Raw genomic sequence first — 20,611 nt, 5'->3', positions numbered from 1 at the left:
AAAGTGCGTCTATCTTTTCCTGACCCAGGCACTCGGGGCCTAAGAGAAGCGCACGCACATTCTGCCTCATAGTTGGAAGCAGGGAGTGGTAATATCCATCACTTTCGTACACTGCTGTGACCAGACGTGTTTGTTTTGCACCTTATGCCTACAATCTGCAATGGCAGAATTTACACACGGAAGTACCAAACTTTCCAGAGTGTGCAGCACACGTACACTCATATTCAAATCTGAAGCTCATTTCTAGTACTGAATATGGAATTAAATTAAGCCTATGGTAAAACATTTACTGTTAGAATGCAAAAATTGGTAGTAGCTGGAATGGGTAAGAAATTGCCGATGGGAACCTATGAGTCAATAAAAGACAGACAATAAAAAAAAAACCAATTACGATACTCAATATTCAGTATCGATTATTCGATAATTTAGACTTCGACAATGTTTATCGATGTTGTGAACTTCAAAATTTCCCCGGCGAATTAAATATTCGATGAGATTTCGAGATCGCAGCCGGTTTTCATAAACTTCAGTCCACGATATTTCGATTGGGCACCTGCCGGTCATCTTCAGGTGAGCAATCGCTCCGCCTAAGAGTATTGCCACCCGCGCGTCAGAGTCACGGTGACAGAAGGACCGCACCGCCCCGTGGCAGCGTCCTCGCTGGTGGAACTACAAAGATCAGCTGCCTTCGGCGTTGCCGCTCGTCCCAGTCATCGGAGTATTCTGGCGTTTTCGTCAGGAGCAAATTTCGGAGATGACGGGATTCCACTCACTATCCAGTTGGTAGCCGCTGTCACTGTTCTTTAGATTTTCTGCTATGCGTATCTCAACGGATTGTTTTATAATGGAGTCCCAAAATGATGTTGCTGTGCCATAATTTCATGTATTGTCATACCTCATTGAATGTGTTCCGCAATAACAGACTTGCTGGGTTGCAAAAAGCGAGTGCAACGTTTATATTCTGTACCACATTCTTCCACTGTGGTGTCCTGTATAGGCCATACACCGCTGGCAAGGTATTATGTAAACCCCCACCTTCCGCAATAACACATTTTTCTTCACCGATCCCAAGGTCCGAAATCTTAGATGGTGGGCGTAAAACCATTTTCACCTGATATTACTAAAAATTCTTGCTATTTTGAAGGAAATATTTCGAACAGAAATAAGAAAAGCTAGGGACTTTGTTGGCGCATTCTCCTCTTCATCTTCTTCCCCATTCCTGGTTGTAGCTGACAATGCCCTGTTAATTAGCCTGTCGAGTATCCATTGTCTCTAAACACCCGTTTTCAAGAAAGGACGTCGAGCAGATGTGCAGAACTATAGACCTATATCTCTAACGTCGATCAGTTGTAGAATTTTGGAACACGTATTGTGTTCGAGTATAATGACTTTTCTGGGGACTAGAAATCTACTCTGTAGGAATCAGTATGGGTTTCGAAAAAGACGGTCATTTGAAACCCAGCTCGCGCTATTCGTCCACGAGACTCAGAGGGACATAGACACGGGTTCACAGGTAGATGCCGTGTTTCTTGACTTCCGCAAGGCGTTCGATACAGTTCCCCACAGTCGTTTAATGAACAAAGTAAGAGCATATGGACTATCAGACCAATTGTGTGATTGGATTGAGGAGTTCCTAGATAACAGGACGCAGCATGTCATTCTCAATGGAAAGAAGTCTTCCGAAGTAAGAGTGATTTCAGGTGTGCCGCAGGGGAGTGTCATAGGACCGTTGCTATTCACAATATACATAAATGACCTTGTAGATGACATCGGAAGTTCACTGAGGCTTTTTGCAGATGATGCTGTGGTGTATCGAGAGGTTGTAACAATGGAAAATTGTACTGAAATGCAGGAGGATCTGCAGCGAATTGACGCATGGTGCAGGGAATGGCAATTGAATCTCAATGTAGACAAGTGTAATGTGCTGCGAATACACAGAAAGATAGATCCATTATCATTTAGCTACAAAATAGCAGGTCAGCAACTGGAAGCAGTTAATACCATAAATTATCTGGGAGTACGCATTAGGAGTGATTTAAAATGGAATGATCATATAATGTTGATCGTCGGTAAAGCAGATGCCAGACTGAGATTCATTGGAAGAATCCTAAGGAAATGCAATCCGAAAACAAAGGAAGTAGGTTACAGTACGCTTGTTCGCCCACTGCTTGAATACTGCTCAGCAGTGTGGGATCCGTATCAGATAGGGTTGATAGAAGATATAGAGAAGATCCAACGGAGAGCAGCGCGCTTCGTTACAGGAGCATTTAGTAATCGCCAAAGCGTTACGGAGATGATAGATAAACTCCAGTGGAAGACTCTGCAGGAGAGACGCTCAGTAGCTCGGTACGGGCTTTTGTCAAAGTTTCGAGAACATACCTTCACCGAAGAGTCAAGCAGTATATTGCTCCCTCCTACGTATATCTCGCGAAGAGACCATGAGGATAAAATCAGAGAGATTAGAGCCCACACAGAGGCATACCGACAGTCCTTCTTTCCACGAACAATACGAGACTGGAATAGAAGGGAGAACCGATAGAGGTACTCAAGGTACCCTCCGCCACACACCGTCAGGTGGCTTGCGGAGTATGGGTGTAGATGTAGATGTAGATGTTCTTAAATGTGCAAGCTCTCTAGGAAAACTATCTACACCCGACCCTGTATGGGCTCTGTGTACAAGGGTTTTTAGCACACACATAGTTTGGGATGGGTGATGGCAACTTGAAGAGCGCATTTGCAATTCAGTGTGAGTGTCCCAGAGAGCCGTCATTCTTTCGTCTTACGAATACACCCAGAAATGGGAGACAACCATCTTTCTCTAATTCCTTAGAAAATCGGATATCCTCATGAATGGAGTTACGATGATGTAAAAGCTCCATTAACTTATTTTCTCAAATGGGCCACAATATGAAAGGTACATTATGTGATCAAAAGTATATGGAAACCTGGCTGCAAATGACTTACAGGTTCGTGGCGCCATCCATCGACAATGCTGGATTTCAATATGGTGTTGGCCCACCCTCAGCCTTGATGACAGCTCCACTCTCGTAGGCATACATTCAATCAGGTGCTGGAAGGTTTCTTGGGGAATGGCAGCCCATTCTTCACGGAATGCTGCATAGAGGAGAGGTATCGATGTCGGTCGGTGAGGCCTCGCACGAAGTGGGCGTTCCAAAACATCCTAAAGGTGTTCTGTAGGATTCAGGTCAGGACTCTGTGCAGGCCAGTCCATTATAGTGATGTTACTGTCGTGTAACCACTCCGCCACAGGCCGTGCATTATGAACAAGTGCTCGATCGTGTTGAAAGATGCAATCGCCAACCCCGAATTGCTCTTCAACAGTGGGAAGCAAGAAGGTGCTTAAAACATCTATGTTGGCCTGTGCTGTGATAGTGCAACGCAAAACAACAAGGGTTGCACCCCCCCCCCCCCCCCGCCCCATGAAAAACGCAATCACATCACAACACAACCGCCTAATAATTTTACTGTTGGCACTACACTCGGTGGCAGATGACATTCACCTAGTATTCGCAATACCCACATCCTGCCATCGGATCGCCACAATGTGTACTGTGATTCGTCACTCCACACAACGTTCTTCCACTTTTCAATCGGCCAATGTTTGCGCTCCTTACGTCAAGCGAGGCGTCGTTTGGCTTTTACCGACGTGCTGTGTGGCTTATGAACAGCCGCTCGGCGATGAAATTCAAGTTTTCTCACCTGCCGCCTAACTGTATAGTACTTGCAGTGGATCCTGATGCAGTTTGAAATTCCTGTGTGATGGTCTGGATAGATGTCTGCCTATACGCTTTTGTGCGTGTCCGTTCATGTTTCGACTTCACTATCACAACGGAAACAGTGGACTTAGAGATGTTTATGAGTGTGGAAATCTCGCGTTCATACATATGACACAAGTGACACCCAATCACCTGACCGCGTTCGAAGTCCGTGAGTTGCGCGGAGCGCCCCATTCTGCTCTCTCACGATGTCTAATGACTGCTGAGGTCGCTGATATGGAGTACCTGGCAGTAGGTGGCAGCACAATGCACCTAATATGAAAAAAAGTATGTTTTTCGAGGTGTCCGAATACTTTTGATCACATAGTCTGCGTGGATGATGCTTTCATAGAGTGGTACCACGGCTTACCTGAAGATGACTGTCAGGTGTCCAGTCGAAATATCGTGGAGTGACGTTTACGAAAACCGGCTGCAGTCCCAAAATTTCTTCGAACCCTTATCGACATTGTTAGGAAAAAACAGTGATAGTCGGAATTATAGATAGCCTATTTTTTGCCCATCCCTAGCGCTACTGTCGCGAGCATGTATGGGAAGGACAGTGAAACGACGAGTGGGTTACCCAAAAGGTCGTCCAAATTTCATCACTGAACGTGAAGGTCGAAGGCTTGCCCTCTCTGTAAAACAGGATAGGCAGCGATCTGCGGCAGATCCGATGAGAGAGTTCAGTGCTGTCGCAGGCATATGTGATTCGGAGTACACCGTTCAGTGCACAACACTGAACGTGAAGCTCTGCAGCAGACGACACCTTCTTGTTACCGTGCCGATGTAACGTCATCGTCAGTTACGTTTGCAGTGGGCACGGGACTATGGAGGCTGGACCGTATATCAACAGAAGCGTCTCACCTGAACTGGTGAAAAACGTTACTTTTCACAGCTGGTGGGTCGTCGGTCCAGATACGCTAACCCAGGTGATCAGATGCTCGAATTATGCACCTCGCCATGGACTCCTCCACAGTATCACGCTGTGGAGGACATTCTCCTGGCTTACATGAGACCTGTGGTAGTAATTGAAGGTGCCATAACAGCTGTCGACTACGTCAACGTGACTGTGGACCATACGCAGCCCTTCATGCTTGGTGTCTTCCCCGACGGCGATGGCATCTTCCAGCGGGTTCACTGTCCGCGTCACAAGGCTAGATGGTTCAAATGGTTCATATGGCTCTGAGCACTATGGGACTTAGCATCTGAGGTCATCAGTCCCCTAGAACTTAGAACTACTTAAACCTAACTAACCTAAGGACATCACACACATCCATGCCCGAGGCAGGATTCGAACCTGCGACCGTAGCTGTCGCACGGTTTCAGACTGAAGCACCTAGAACCGCTCGGGCACGCCGGCCGGCGGTCGCGAGTTCCACGCCCACAAACCACCGGCCTGCTTTTTACGGGAATTGCGTGGTTTGTGCGCATTCATTTGGTGCTACATACATCTGGAAAAACATCAAGGACTCATCGAATTCAACCCACTCAGAATCGATGCAGTGCTATGTTGAGAAAGCGAACCAAAGCTCTATTAAGTAGGCGGTTATAATGTTTCGGGACCACATAGTGCTTTGGCTCATATAGCCAAATACCTGAATGGTAGTGGAACAGACTGAGTCCCACTTGGAAATAGTTGTGAAAGAATTTTCATTTGCTGTAAACGGAGAACTTTTCAGAGAACTGAGTGCTGGAAACTATTTTAAATTTAATTCTGGAACAATACGTACGAGACAAAAATATTAAAGTCTAGTGTATGTGCGATTGTATTTAAGTGTATTTAAGTGTATGTGCGATTGTATTTAAGTCTTCAACCACGTGTGATATTTTTGTATTCTCTCGCTCGCTATGCTCAAACTACTAACCCCGCTGAAAAAAAAATGAAAAGGACTTTTTTGTAGAAAATTTAACATGTTAAATTTTGTACTGGGATACATTTTCGCTGATGGCCACTGTTTTCGAACTGTTCAAGGAAAATGTACAAAAGTGCCCTTCAAACGCACCTCCACAGCAACACGCATCTGTCATCAGTTAGAATTTCTAGAACATTGTATACGGCACTCCCTCCTATCACTGTACAAAAACTTTCCAACTAGACGAACTATTCCAGACATTCGACCTTTTGCTGGTCTTTATTGATTGGGGTATTACGCCACCAGCATAGTCGGGTATTTCGTTAAAATTATTAATTTAAACGTGCCGGTGAGGGTAATGAAAGAAAGACGACTCTTGTAATCGTTACCCTAAAAATAATTACGCTTACAATTCTGTCCAAACTCAACTCTTACAAGCATAGTAATTCCTCAGTTACAGGGCTTGACGAATATCATGATGTAATTGTTTATTTTATGCTGTTAAAATCCACAAAACTGTCACATGAAATTTACACAGACATCAATTTTACAGTTTGTAGGTGCTCGACTAAACCAGTGTCGTAGCAAGGGCAGTCAATGAAGATCAAAAAAGGTCGAATGAGGGAAATAATTTTTCCAGTCGCAAATTTTTGTACAGTGGTAGCAGGGAGTACCATGAACAACACAATAGAAATCCTGACCGGTTGGTGGCTGAGTGAGAGGGTGGAGGTGTGTTCGAATGTCATTTTTGTACGTTTTTCTCGAATGACTCTAAAAATTCAGTCTCTAGGGAAAATGTATCCCAGTATAAAATTTAGCTGCACTGAAAAAAAGGCCTTGCTCATTTTTTCTGTAAGGCTAACAATCTGCACGTAGCGAGCGGAAGAATGTGAAAGTCTCTTGCGTGACTTTTGAAAGCCAGATATAACACGACATCGGTAGGGACAGATGAATTGTGTAAAGTCGATGACGTGCTGTTTACCTATGTCCCAGTAGATGCGATCGACGAAGACAGGTGCACCTGAGAATATGACAAGTATTCAGCAGTAATTGGCGTTCGATCGAATACATAGGCGTAATCGCGACACGCTGCGGACATACCTGTTGGTACTAGAGATACTCAAACTGCATTGCTCCCTACATGCATTCTATCATGTTAAATAGCGAAAAAAATTAATTGTGCACGGAATACTACGTCCTCCATCCAGATTTCAACCGAGAATTGTTTCGACGTGATACGTGTCGTACACCGCTATCTAGCCTAACAGCCATATGCTTACGTCAGCTCTGCGGCCACACCGCTTTAAAGTCAGCGCTAACTGCCCCGGAAAGCAAAGGTGAGAGAAAAACCGGGGTGAAAATAACCTCGTGGCGCTGCTAATGAAAGACGCTATTAGCGCAGATTAATTTAAGTAATTTCCTGAGTGTGTTAGATGATCAAGGAACCAGAGAACGACCCTGTGCGTCGTGTGTTTGTCTGTGGGAGAGAGAGAGAGAGAGAGAGAGAGAGAGAGAGAGAGAGAGGGAGAGAGAGAGAAAGATTTAGAGGGAGCTCGTATTTTGGCTAGCTTGCAAAGCAAGATAGTACACAATTGTTAAGAGAGAGAGGGAGAGTGAGAGAGAGAGAAAGAGACAGACAGAAAACAACAGTACTTAACTGTTTCCACTGGATTCCCCTTCAGCGGCTAATGTGTCATTTATCTTACATTTGCTGTCCACAACCTATAGAATGTTTATCACAGACATTATGAAGTTTGATGAGTGGTTATGGCAGAAGTCTATAGGAAGCGGTGGTGCGAGTATTTTCTTTTGTGGAGAATATATAGTGAATAACGGTCAAGAGTGTAAGACCGTATAGGCGAATGCTTTCTCGATTCGGCCCCAGGTCATTCCAGATCGGTTCTGCTGGTCCGCCTCAAAATGATTTTCGTATATTCCCAGGTGGGGTCGATAAGCGTTTCTACCTCAGTTTTGATTTATACAAAACGGCGAAGTACGAAAAAACAAGTCTACATTAGAGCACTAATTTTTATACTTATTCTTTCACCTATAGATTTAACAGTTATTCACACTAATGAAATAAAACACTAGCAGTGGGACACTTCTAAAAAAAGAATCTATTAGAAAGTTATCTGTCGGATTCTGTACCTCTGCTAGTTGTTTCATGTTTCTCGAAGTTCTCATAAGGAAGTAACATCTCTTGTGAGCGATATGATATTCTATCACAGCTCCTCCAAAATCAGTTCCTGAAATTAAGGTTTAAAATTCAAAAGCCATTTGTTCAACACACCTCCACGGCAGATGTCATCAAGGGCAGATTGTGTGCCAAAACTACATTAGCAAGTTCTGCGAACCATTATCTTGGCAAGTTTTTAAGATACCAACTTCCAATTTTCCATCATAAAAAAATGTGCTTTTGTAAACATACTGTACTGCAAGTACTGCAAAAATTGTGTTATGAAGCGTATTACGATATTTTTCGCAAACTCTTAATTTTATGACAGAATTTTGTAACTAAATGAAAATAAAAACTGAAGAACATGGGATATTTTTATTTTTGTAGTTCCGTGTATGTTGACTCTTATTCTTGGCATGATGTGGAAATTTCAGTACTTTCTGAGATAATGAACCATTTATAGCAAAAAAGTACTTCCTAGATATTGAGCTTCAAAGTTTTTTTAACTACAAACTTTTATACAGACTTGCAGTTCTTTCATGCACTGCAGTTATTGTTCTGACCCATTACATGTGTCGTCTTCAGTGTCACAATCGCTGAATTCTTGCTTCCTCCTTTTCTTTCTTGCTTCATTTGTCGCTTACTGAGCAGCAAACTCTGCTTCGCCCACACGAAGCACATCCATCTCTCGCAGAGCTCTGGTTGTTGTTCTGCCCTAATATCACCCCCCCCCCCCTACCTTCTCCAGAACTTTCAGACTTTTATAGTTCCCACCATCAAAAGTTATTACAGCATCAGACATTCAGAGCCATAAGGCCAACAAAAAAATTTTTAGGCACACAGCGCCACCCAGCATTACTGAAGGATTCACTCACATTGTGGGTCTTTCCATACAAAAATTCCTTTAGTAGCTATGGATTTACCAAGTCGTTGAATGCAGGTTTGATTTCCATCGTTATGGACAAAGGTAGCTAAAAAATTCAGCTTCCATATACCTACATCAAGAGCTAGGAGGTGTGATAACTTCAGACACATTATTTTGATTATTTACACGTCCTTCACTGACTGCATACCTGTTTTCTGTAAATTTAAACGCAAATTCTCATCTGGCATATCTATTACCCCCAAATTTGCGATTGTTAAACATACTTTTACACTTATCATTTTATATAAGGAAGTTCACTAAAGAAGTCGCTAAGTACCACGCGGTTTTCATGCAAACTACTGTCAGAAACAAATTACTGATTTGTTTATTTTTACTGCCAACTTCTGAGACGCGACTGTGTCACCAAAACAAAACAGTTCACAGGCGTCTAGACAATATAATTCCCAAGACATGAGTGTTCAATACTGTCAACGTATACGAGGTGCCGAAAATTGTCTGTCACATGTCAAATTTTAAAATATTATTTGAAGGCCTTAAAATTGTCTTTTTTTGATGTATGATATGACAAAATGTTCAGCAGAATCGAAAGGATGTTGTGGACTAGAAAGCAAGGAATGCCAAATTTCACCTTGGTTTTTATACACTGTCCCCTGAAGTGACAAATTATGAGACGACTCTGGTGATGGATTGTCACCTGTTTCTTAAACAAATGACACAAAACGTCTTTAACTCATTAGCCTTTCAATACATAATGGATTCCAGAGACAAAATCCTAAGGGATATCGAGCGAGGTGGCGCAGTAGTAGCGCACTGGACTCGTATTCGGGAACACGGTGGCTCAAACCCCTTGTTCAGGCATAGGAATCTCGGTCTTCAATGGTTTCCCTAAATCACATGAGGCAGACGCTAGAAGGGTTCATTCGATAAAGACAAGTTAGATTTTTTTGCCGAATCCGAGTTTTCGTTTCGTCTCTAATGACCCGGTCATCGTCGGGTAGTTAAATCCCTTTCCTCATAAAGATGCACAATTTCAAACGGACTTAAAATGCTCTGGCAGCTCATACGGGCGTCCCCCACAATATTTGATATGCCACGGATTAGTGGGTTAGCTAGTCAAGTCCCCATCCTTCCCTAATCCGATGGGACTGATGACCTCGCTGTTTGCTCCCCAGCACCAGATCAACCAACTAGCCAACAAATGTCATGGGGTAGCGATATGCACAGATACAGATGGCTGTAGTATCGCGTACACAAGATATAAAAGGACAGTGTATTGGCGGAGCTGTCATTTGTACTCAGGTAATCCATGTGAAAACATTTCCGACGTGACTGTGACCCCACTACTGGAATTAACATACCTTGAACGCGGAATGGTAGTTGCAGCTAGACGCATCGGACGTTCGGTAATCATTGTTGTTGTGGTCTTCAGTCCTGAGACTGGTTTGATGCAGCTCTCCATGCTACTCTATCCTGTGCAAGCTTCTTCATCTCCCAGTACCTACTGAAACCTACATCCTTCTGAATCTGCTTAGTGTATTGATCTCTTGGTCTCCCTCTACGATTTTTACCCTCCACTCTGCCCTCCAATGCTAAATTTGTGATCCCTTGATGCCTCAAAACATGTCCTACCAACCGATCCCTTCTTCTAGTGAAGTTGTGCCACAAACTTCTCTTCTCCCCAATCCTATTCAATACCTCCTCATTAGTTACGTGATCTACCCACCTTATCTTCAGCATTCTTCTGTAGCACCACATTTCGAAAGCTTCTATTCTCTTCTTGTCCAAACTGGTTATCGTCCATGTTTCACTTCCATACATGGCTACACTCCATATAAATACTTTCAGAAACGACTTCCTGACACTTAAATCTATACTCGATGTTAACAAATTTCTCTTCTTCAGAAACGATTTCCTTGCCATTGCCAGTCTACATTTTATATCCTCTCTACTTCGACCATCATCAGTTATTTTACTCCCTAAATAGCAAAACTCCTTTACTACTTTAAGTGTCTCATTTCCTAATCTAATCCCCTCAGCGTCATCCGATTTGATTTGACTACATTCCATTATCCTCGTTTTGCTTTTGTTGATGTTCATCTTATATCCTCCTTTCAAGACACTGTCCATTCCGTTCAACTACTCTTCCAAGTCCTTTGCTGTCTCTGACAGAATTACAATGTCATCGGCGAACCTCAAAGTTTTTCTTGTTCTCCATGAATTTTAATACCTACTCCGAATTTTTCTTTTGTTTCCTTTACTGCTTGCTCAATATACAGATTGAATAACATCGGGGAGAGGCTACAACCCTGTCTCACTCCTTTCCCAACCACTGCTTCCCTTTCATGCCCCTCGACTCTTATAACTGCCATCTGGTTTCTGTACAAATTGTAAATAGCCTTTCGCTCCCTGTATTTTACCCCTGCCACCTTCAGAATTTGAAAGAGAGCATTCCAGTTAACGTTGTCAAAAGCTTTCTCTAAGTCTACAAATGCTAGAAACGTAGGTTTGCCTTTTCTTAATCTTTCTTCTAAGATAAGTCATAAGGTTAGTAGTGCCTCACGTGTTCCAACATTTCTACAGAATCCAAACTGATCTTCCCCGAGGTCCGCTTCTACCAGTTTCTCCATTCGTCTGTAAAGAATTCGCGTTAGTGTTTTGCAGCTGTGACTTATTAAACTGATAGTTCGGTAATTTTCACATCTGTCAACACCTGCTTTCTTTGGGATTGGAATTATTATATTCTTCTTGAAGTCTGAGGGTATTTCGCCTGTCTCATACATCTTGCTCACCAGATGGTAGAGTTCTGTCATGACTGGCTCTCCCAAGGCCATCAGTAGTTCTAATGGAATGTTGTCTACTCCCGGGGCCTTGTTTCGACTCAGTTAGGGGATTTGAATATTTCGAGATACACAGTGTCAGGACTGTTCTGAGAATACCAAATTCCTGGTAGTGCCTCTCACCACACACGGCATTCAATTATTGACAGAGAGCAGTAATGTTGCCTCAGAGTTGTCACTAACGGATAGATGCAGGGGAAATCGTTAGCGAATTCAGTATTCCGAAATCCATAGTGTCAAGAATGTGCAGAAAATACCAAAATTGAGGCATTACCTCTCATCACTGAAAACCCGATGGCCAACGACCTTCACTTAACGACCGAGAACAACGGCGTGTTGGTAGAGTTATCAGTGCTGAGAGACAAGCAACACTGTTTGAAATAACCTCGGAAAACAATGTGGGACGTACGTCGGACGTATCCTTTAGGACACTACGGCGAAATTTGGCGATATTGGTGTATGCCAGCAGACGACCGTCGCGAGTGTGTTTGATAACAGCACGACATCGCCTGCAGCGCCTCTACTGGGCTGGTGACCACATCGGTTGGATCCTAGACGACTGGAAAACTGTGACCTGATCGGAGGAGTTCCGATTTCTGTTGGTAAGAAATGATGGTAGGTTTCGAGTGTGGCGCAGACCCTGTAACAACAACGACGCTGTACTATTGTACATATAATAATTTTTTCTTCTGATTTTCGATAAATTAGTGTAATCGATGTTCTGATTTCATTTCGTTTTTGTTTCATGCCATTATGTTAAAGAAACTGTAAACAATTTTCGATGTGAATATTAATGTTTATGTCAAATTTCAAGCAATATTATAACGGAATTGAAATGTAAGAAACGTTGAAACTGTTGTAACATGTTTAAAATTGTAACTGTGCGTCTGGTCCATACGTAGGCAATGTATTAGAATATGTAGAATGCAAAACCTCTGGTGAATACCCTGTCTGTAGGGGAGCGGTAAAAGGTGGATGGCAAGCGAGCGCGGGAAAATGCACACGGGCGCTGCACGGAATAACGGGCTCAGCAGTACTAGTCGGAGTTGGGCATTGGTCTGAGCAACACGTTCTGGAGCGAGGAGGCTCTCCTGGAAGACGTGGTTCCATTGAGCCTCGGATGTGCCGTTCCACCGCCTATACAGCATGGCAAAATTCCATAGGCACTAAATGGAAAATGTATTGCGACGCTATGAAGAAATAAAGTGCCGATACATCAAGAGCCATAGCTGTGATTGTATTGGTGCTCTGTGCCTCGCCATCTCGCCGCCTGCCAACCGCCACATCGATACAAACAGGTTGAAACTTTTAGTACTGTATTCGTGTGGACCAGTGTTACTTTTGTTCCATACTGTTCAATAACAACTTAAATTTTACCAGAACTTTCCTATCATTTAATTATCCTCACAACTAACCTAGATAGGGCCCTTTCCAAATGTTGTGCAATCCGAGTGTCCCGAAATGAAGAATTAAAGTTTATGTTAATAATAATTACCTGCAGACCTAGCTATGTTAGACTGATGTTTAAAGAACTTTCTTTGTTAATGAACTAATAGACGAATAACAAAGGTCTGACAAAGTTGGAAGATAATTTTGATATTGATTTAGTAGTGAAGTTTAATCATTTCGAGATAGATATAATGGTATTTAAATGAGCAGGAAATAAAATGAAAAGAGTAGTAACTAATATATTGGAAATCTTGAGCACATAACGATTTCAGTAATCGAATTTTTTAATACAGTGATCATAACAGTTTCAGCCCCCCCCCTCTTTTTTATTCATTTGAATTCTGAAGTGTTCTAGACTGATTTGATCAGCAAAGTTAAAGTCAATATAAAAAACCAAAATTTATCAGTATTTTACCTTTATCAAAATTGACATTGTGTGTGTGTTTCGAAAGTGCTATTTCTAGGGTAACCTATACCCGATTTTAATCAGATCAATAGATAGTACGAAGTTTTGTAGTAAACATTATAGTGTAATGTTATGTATGTTTATCCATATTAGTACAGAAAGTGAAATTATCAGTTCAGTAGATTTTCTGGTTCTAAAATTTACCATATTATGCAGTGTTATTACGTGTTGTTTTGTATGAACGGACATCAACTTGTACAGGGAAGAAACTCAGTTAATGCCTAATTAGGCTGGCGACCGTATTATTAGCAAATTGGTAGCATACTCTCTGTTGTTTCTTGTCCATCCTGTCGTGTAGTTGCATTTCGGACTTGCTTGACGTATCATTGTTATTACAGAGTGGGTGTAAGTCTGATTTGCCTCCATTCAGGTACACGCGGTCAATTTCTATACAAAAATCCTTTCTCATAAGGTGAAGCCCGTCAACTTACCATAGTACAGGCTTTAATGAGTATCGTGTGCCACAAGCGTAGCGTTACCACCCCACGAAGCCATGGATGCAAGTTGTCAAGAAGGGACTGTGCAAGCTGGTGGTGGCTCCATAATGGTGTGGTCTGTGTTTACATGGAGTGGACTGGGTCCTCCGGTCCGACTGAAACGGTCATTGACTGCAAATGGTTACGTTCGGCTACTTGGAGATCACCTGCGCCGTCACCGGTCCAAAATTGTTCGAGATTTGTTTGAAGAACATTCCAGACAATTCGGACGAATGATGTGGCCTCCCAGATCGCCCGACATGAATCCCATTGAATTATGGAACATAATCGAAAGATCAGTTCGTGGACAAAATGCTGCACCGGCAACACTTTCGCAATTATGGACAGCTATAGTAGCAGCATGGCTCAATATTTCTGCAGGGGACATCAAACGACTTTTTGAGTCCACGCACTACTCCGGCCAAAAGGAGGCCCGACACGATATTAGGAGGCATCCCATGACCTCTGTCACCTTAATGTTTACATTACTACATCTCACGATTAAGAGTATATTGCGTAGTATTGTGAATACCAAAGTTTAGACCAGCCAGAGAGAAGGAACGTTCCCACACTCGTTAAGACAACGTCAAAAAGTAAAAACGTGGCGATACACTAGTTGGGAAAAACTGATGTACGACGCGCTTAGCTGTGGTAATTGGAAACATAACACTGCGGCATTCAGTGGGACAATGGCGCATCTGAACGAGTAACACGTTAAAGCATGCATGTGAACTTTACACAAATGCTTTGAAACACGGCAGAAAATTGTGTAGTAGGCTATCGCAAAAATAGCATCAATAATGAGTAATCTTAACAATGGGCATCTGTTGTGTCTAGACAAGACAGCCTAGACACAATGAGAGGAAGCCGAAAGGCACGCGCTAAGCCAAAGCAGGGTGCGTGAGGTCTGAAACAGGATACGTTATGAATGCTATAAAGAAAAGTACGTAGCTTCTGGAATACTTAACTTTAATCCATCCTTTTGGTACATCTGGAGATTGTGGCGATACAAGTGAGACTCCATAGATACATGCAATAAACTACTAATGGCGCCTTGCTAGGTCGTAGCCATTGACTTAGCTGAAGGCTATTCTAACTATTGGCTCGGCTAATGAGCAATGCTTTGTCCATGTAGTCGCTAGGAAAGTCGTCCGTACAACTGGGGCGAGTCTAGTCCGTATCTCGAGACCTGCCTTGTGGTGGCGCTCGGTCTGCGATCACACAGTGGCGACACGCGGGTCCGACATGTACTAAATGGACGGCGGCCGATTTAAAGCTACCACCTAGCAAGTGTGGTGTCTGGCGGTGACACCACAGCATCCGGATAAATTTCTCCATTATGGGGAGGGGGAGTCTGCACAAATGAGTTGTTTAGTTTGGAGACGTGTCATAACAATGCTACAACTGGCTAAACGAGACGTTTAGTAATATCACGGTTAATCACTTCTAGAAATGTATAAGAATTGTGTAATGAATAAAAGCTCTGTACACCAAATCCAAGGAGGGGAGGTGGGCGTGGGGCAAGTGTCACATCTCTCCCCCTCACCCCCGCCCCCCCCCCCTATTGCTGCCGCCAATCAATAAGACTTGAATACAAAGAAGCAGCTGACAGACGTCAAACGTATTCTGATTGTACAACTGTTTCGCTTGGTGGCCTGCGCCATTAGGTGGGTAGGTAGGTCAACAAACGATTTTTAGGCGAGTTTATTTAGCAATGTGAAGCAAACAGTCTCCGCAGGCAATAGCCTATCTCAGGATCGTAATGTAGATGCGACCATAGTGGTAAAGAACATATAAATAAAACGCTTGAGCCAATATGAAGTACAGAAACCGTGGTAATAGCATAAAATTAAGAGGTATGTATTCTATAACTGCCTAAAATTCACACAATTTTACTTAGTGGTGTATGCTGTCTAGTGCTTTAAAATATTTTACAATAAAGTACTCATAACCTTAAATACACTGAAGAGCCAAAGAAACTGGTAGACATGCCTAATATTGTGTAGGGCCCCCGTGAGGATGCAGAGGTGGCGCAACACGACGTCACATGGACTCGACTAATGTCTGAAGTAATGCTGGAGGGAACTGACACCATGAATCCTGCAGGGCTGTCCATAAATCCGAAAGAGTACAAGGGGTGGAGATCTCTTCTGAATGTCCGCAGCTCGTGGTCGTGTGGTAGCGTTCTCGCTTCCCACGCCCGGGTTCTCGGGTTCGATTCCCGGCGGGGTCAGGGATTTTCTCTGCCTCGTGATGACTGCGTGTTGTGTGCTGTCCTTAGGTTAGTTAGGTTTAAGTAGTTCTAAGTTCTATGGGACTGATGACCATAGATGTTAAGTCCCACAGTGCTCAGAGCCATCTCTTCTGAACGGCACGATGCAAGACATCCCAGATATGCTCAATAATGTTCATGTCTGGAGAGTTTGGTGGCCAGCGGAAGTGTTTAAACTCAGAAGAATGCTCCTGGAGCCACTCATTAGCAATTCTAGCTGTGTAGGATGTCGCATTGTCCTGATGGCCTTGCCCAAGGCCGTCGGAATGCACAATGGACATGAATGGATGCAGGTTATCACACAGACTGCTTACGTACATGTCACCTGTCAGAGTTGTATCTGGACAAATCAGGGGTCCCATATCAGTCCAACTGCACACGCCCCACACCATTACAGAGCCTCCACCAGCTTTAACAGACCCCTGCTGACATTCATGATCCATCGATTCATGAAGTTGTCTCCATACCCGTACACGTCCATCCGCTCGGAACAATTTGAAATAATACTCGTCCGACCAGCGCACTGTCATACCATCTCTGGAGCGACCGATAGTATTTCCGGGTCGTCGTGTGTCGGGCAGACCATGGCTGCGGTTACCGTTGACGCTGCATCACAGACAGGAGCGCCTGTGATGGTGTACTCAACGACGAACCTGGGTGCACGAATGGCAAAAACGTCGTTTTTTCGGATGAATCCAGTTCTGTTTACAGCATCATGATGGTCGCATCCGTGTCTGGCGACATCGCGGTGAACGCACATTGGAAGCGTGTATTCGTCATCGCCATACTGGCGTATCACCCGGCGTGATTACCGAGCGGGGTGGCGCAGTGGTAGCACACTGGACTCGCGTTCGGGAGGACGACGGTTCAATCCCGTCTCCAGCCATCCTGATTTAGGTTTTCCGTGATTTCCCTAAATCGTTTCAGGCAAATGCCGGGATGGTTCCTTTGAAAGGGCACGGCCGATTTCCTTTCCAATCCTTCCCTAACCCGAGCTTGCGCTCCGTCTCTAATGACCTCGTTGTCGACGGGACGTTAAAACACTAACCTAACCTAACCCGGCGTGATGGTATGGTGCCATTGGTTACACGTCTCGGTCACCTCTTGTTCGCATTGACGGCACTTTGAACAGTGGACGTTACGAAACTTCCTGGCAGATTAAAACTGTGTGCCCGACCGAGACTCGAACTCGGGACCTTTGCCTTTCGCGGGCAAGTACTCTACCAACTGAGCTACCGAAGCACGACTCACGCCCGGTACTCACAGCTTTACTTCTGCCAGTACCTCGTCTCCTACCTTCCAAACTTTACAGAAGCTCTCCTGCGAAGCTGTGAGTACCGGGCGTGAGTCGTTCTCGGTAGCTCAGTTGGTAGAGCACTTGCCCGCGAAAGGCAAAGGTCCCGAGTTCGAGTCTCGGTCGGGCACACAGTTTTAATCTACCAGGAAGTTTCATATCAGCGCACACTCCGCTGCAGAGTGAAAATCTCATTCTAGTGAAGTTACATTTGAGATGTGTTACGACTCATGGCTCTACCCTTCATTCGATCCCTCCGAAACCCTACACTTCAGCAGGATAATACACGACCGTATGTTGCAGTTCCTGTACGGGCCATTCTGGATACAGAGAATGTTCGACTGCTGCCCTGGCCAGCACATTCTCCAGATCTCTCACCAATTGAAAACGTCTGGTCAATGGTGGCCGAGCAACTGGCTCGTCACAGTCACTAGTCTTGATGAACTGTGCTATCGTGTTGAAGCTGCATGGTCAGCTGCACCTGTACACGACAACCAAGCTCCGTTTGACTCAATGCCCAGGTGCATCAAGGCCGTTATTACGGCCAAAGGTGGTTGTTCTGGGTACTGATTTCTCAGGATCTATGCACCCAAATTTCCTGAAAATGTAATCACATGTCAGTTCTAGTATAATATACACTCCTGGAAATGGAAAAAAGAACACATTGACACCGGTGTGTCAGACCCACCATACTTGCTCCGGACACTGCGAGAGGGCTGTACAAGCAATGATCACACGCACGGCACAGCGGACACACCAGGAACCGCGGTGTTGGCCGTCGAATGGCGCTAGCTGCGCAGGATTTGTGCACCGCCGCCGTCAGTGTCAGCCAGTTTGCCGTGGCATACGGAGCTCCATCGCAGTCTTTAACACTGGTAGCATGCCGCGACAGCGTGGATGTGAACCGTATGTGCAGTTGACGGACTTTGAGCGAGGGCGTATAGTGGGCATGCGGGAGGCCGGGTGGACGTACCGCCGAATTGCTCAACACGTGGGGCGTGAGGTCTCCACAGTACATCGATGTTGTCGCCAATGGTCAGCGGAAGGTGCACGTGCCCGTCGACCTGGGACCGGACCGCAGCGACGCACGGATGCACGCCAAGACCGTAGGATCCTACGCAGTGCCGTAGGGGACCGCACCGCCACTTCCCAGCAAATTAGGGACACTGTTGCTCCTGGGGTATCGGCGAGGACCATTCGCAACCGTCTCCATGAAGGTGGGCTACGGTCCCGCACACCGTTAGGCCGTCTTCCGCTCACGCCCCAACATCGTGCAGCCCGCCTCCAGTGGTGTCGCGACAGGCGTGAATGGAGGGACGAATGGAGACGTGTCGTCTTCAGCGATGAGAGTCGCTTCTGCCTTGGTGCCAATGATGGTCGTATGCGTGTTTGGCGCCGTGCAGGTGAGCGCCACAATCAGGACTGCATACGACCGAGGCACACAGGGCCAACACCCAGCATCATGGTGTGGGGAGCGATCTCCTACACTGGCCGTACACCACTGGTGATCGTCGAGGGGACACTGAATAGTGCACGGTACATCCAAACCGTCATCGAACCCATCGTTCTACCATTCCTAGACCGGCAAGGGAACTTGCTGTTCCAACAGGACAATGCACGTCCGCATGTATCCCGTGCCACCCAACGTGCTCTAGAAGGTGTAAGTCAACTACCCTGGCCAGCAAGATCTCCGGATCTGTCCCCCATTGAGCATGTTTGGGACTGGATGAAGCGTCGTCTCACGCGGTCTGCACGTCCAGCACGAACGCTGGTCCAACTGAGGCGCCAGGTGGAAATGGCATGGCAAGCCGTTCCACAGGACTACATCCAGCATCTCTACGATCGTCTCCATGGGAGAATAGCAGCCTGCATTGCTGCGAAAGGTGGATATACACTGTACTAGTGCCGACATTGTGCATGCTCTGTTGCCTGTGTCTATGTGCCTGTGGTTCTGTCAGTGTGATCATGTGATGTATCTGACCCCAGGAATGTGTCAATAAAGTTTCCCCTTCCTGGGACAATGAATTCACGGTGTTCTTATTTCAATTTCCAGGAGTGTATTTGTCCAATGAATACCCGTTTATCATCTGCATTTCTTCGTGGTGTAGCAATTTTAATGGCTGAGTCTCGGGCGTGAATGAATAGGGTTCCCTTACGTATAGAACACGTATCACGATTCTTTCTCACGTACCTCTACCTCTTCTCACTCCAAACTCTACTGAGGCATACGCCCCATCCGTTATCGATGCCTGCGTGAGAGGAGAGAAACAGCGAGGCATTCAGTGCTGTTGCATTCTGCAACGTTGCCTAATGGAACCAGTTTCTTCTTTCAACTACAACTCTGAATTCAAAGTCTGTTGACTCCCATCGTGTGGCCACAATCACGTCGGAAACCTTTGTCACGTGAATCACCTGAGTGCAAGTGACAGCCCAGCCAGTACGCTGCCCTTTTATACTTTGTGTACGCGATACTGCCACCATCTGCAACGTGCGTATTTCTACTCCGTGAGTATCGTCACATCAGTGTAAGCTCTCAGGAGACCCCCAGCGTACACTTGCTGATCTGCAGCTTTTCTGGACACACGTCAACATTTCAGCTGTGCCACTGCCTTGTAACTACCACTTCCATCCTGATAATGTTCAGTTATGTCTAAGTACCGAACCTAATAACACTGCTGTTGCCCTTGCAGGTATGAATGACATTTTGTTCAGTATAACAATGAGCAAAAAACCTGTGTTTGAATTTTTTTTTTTTTTTGAAAGAAACAATAATGTAGTTTCGTGAGGTTTCGAAGAATGACCCTACTTATCGGACGGTGGCCCTTCATTTTAAATAGCTATTCCTGCACTAACAATATTGCTTCACCTTCTAACGATAAGCCTGCATTTAAAAAACTCTTGTTACAATATGTTTCAGTCCTTATAGTTATCAAAATGATTTGTCATGGTTGGTACATGCACCAGTTATTGTATACCAATATACAACTCTAATCTCAGCGGCAGTAAAGGGATAGTGTAAAGGTTTAACAAAAAACCACCGGCCACAAACAAGAGGATTGCTATGCACCACCGTCTCCGGCAGACATTCATGGTCCGAAGATGATCTGTTAAAAAGATCGAAACCGG

This window comes from Schistocerca piceifrons, chromosome 7, assembly GCF_021461385.2.
Source record: "Schistocerca piceifrons isolate TAMUIC-IGC-003096 chromosome 7, iqSchPice1.1, whole genome shotgun sequence".
In the NCBI taxonomy this organism is placed as follows: domain Eukaryota; kingdom Metazoa; phylum Arthropoda; class Insecta; order Orthoptera; family Acrididae; genus Schistocerca; species Schistocerca piceifrons.
This window is presented reverse-complemented; position numbering follows the sequence as displayed.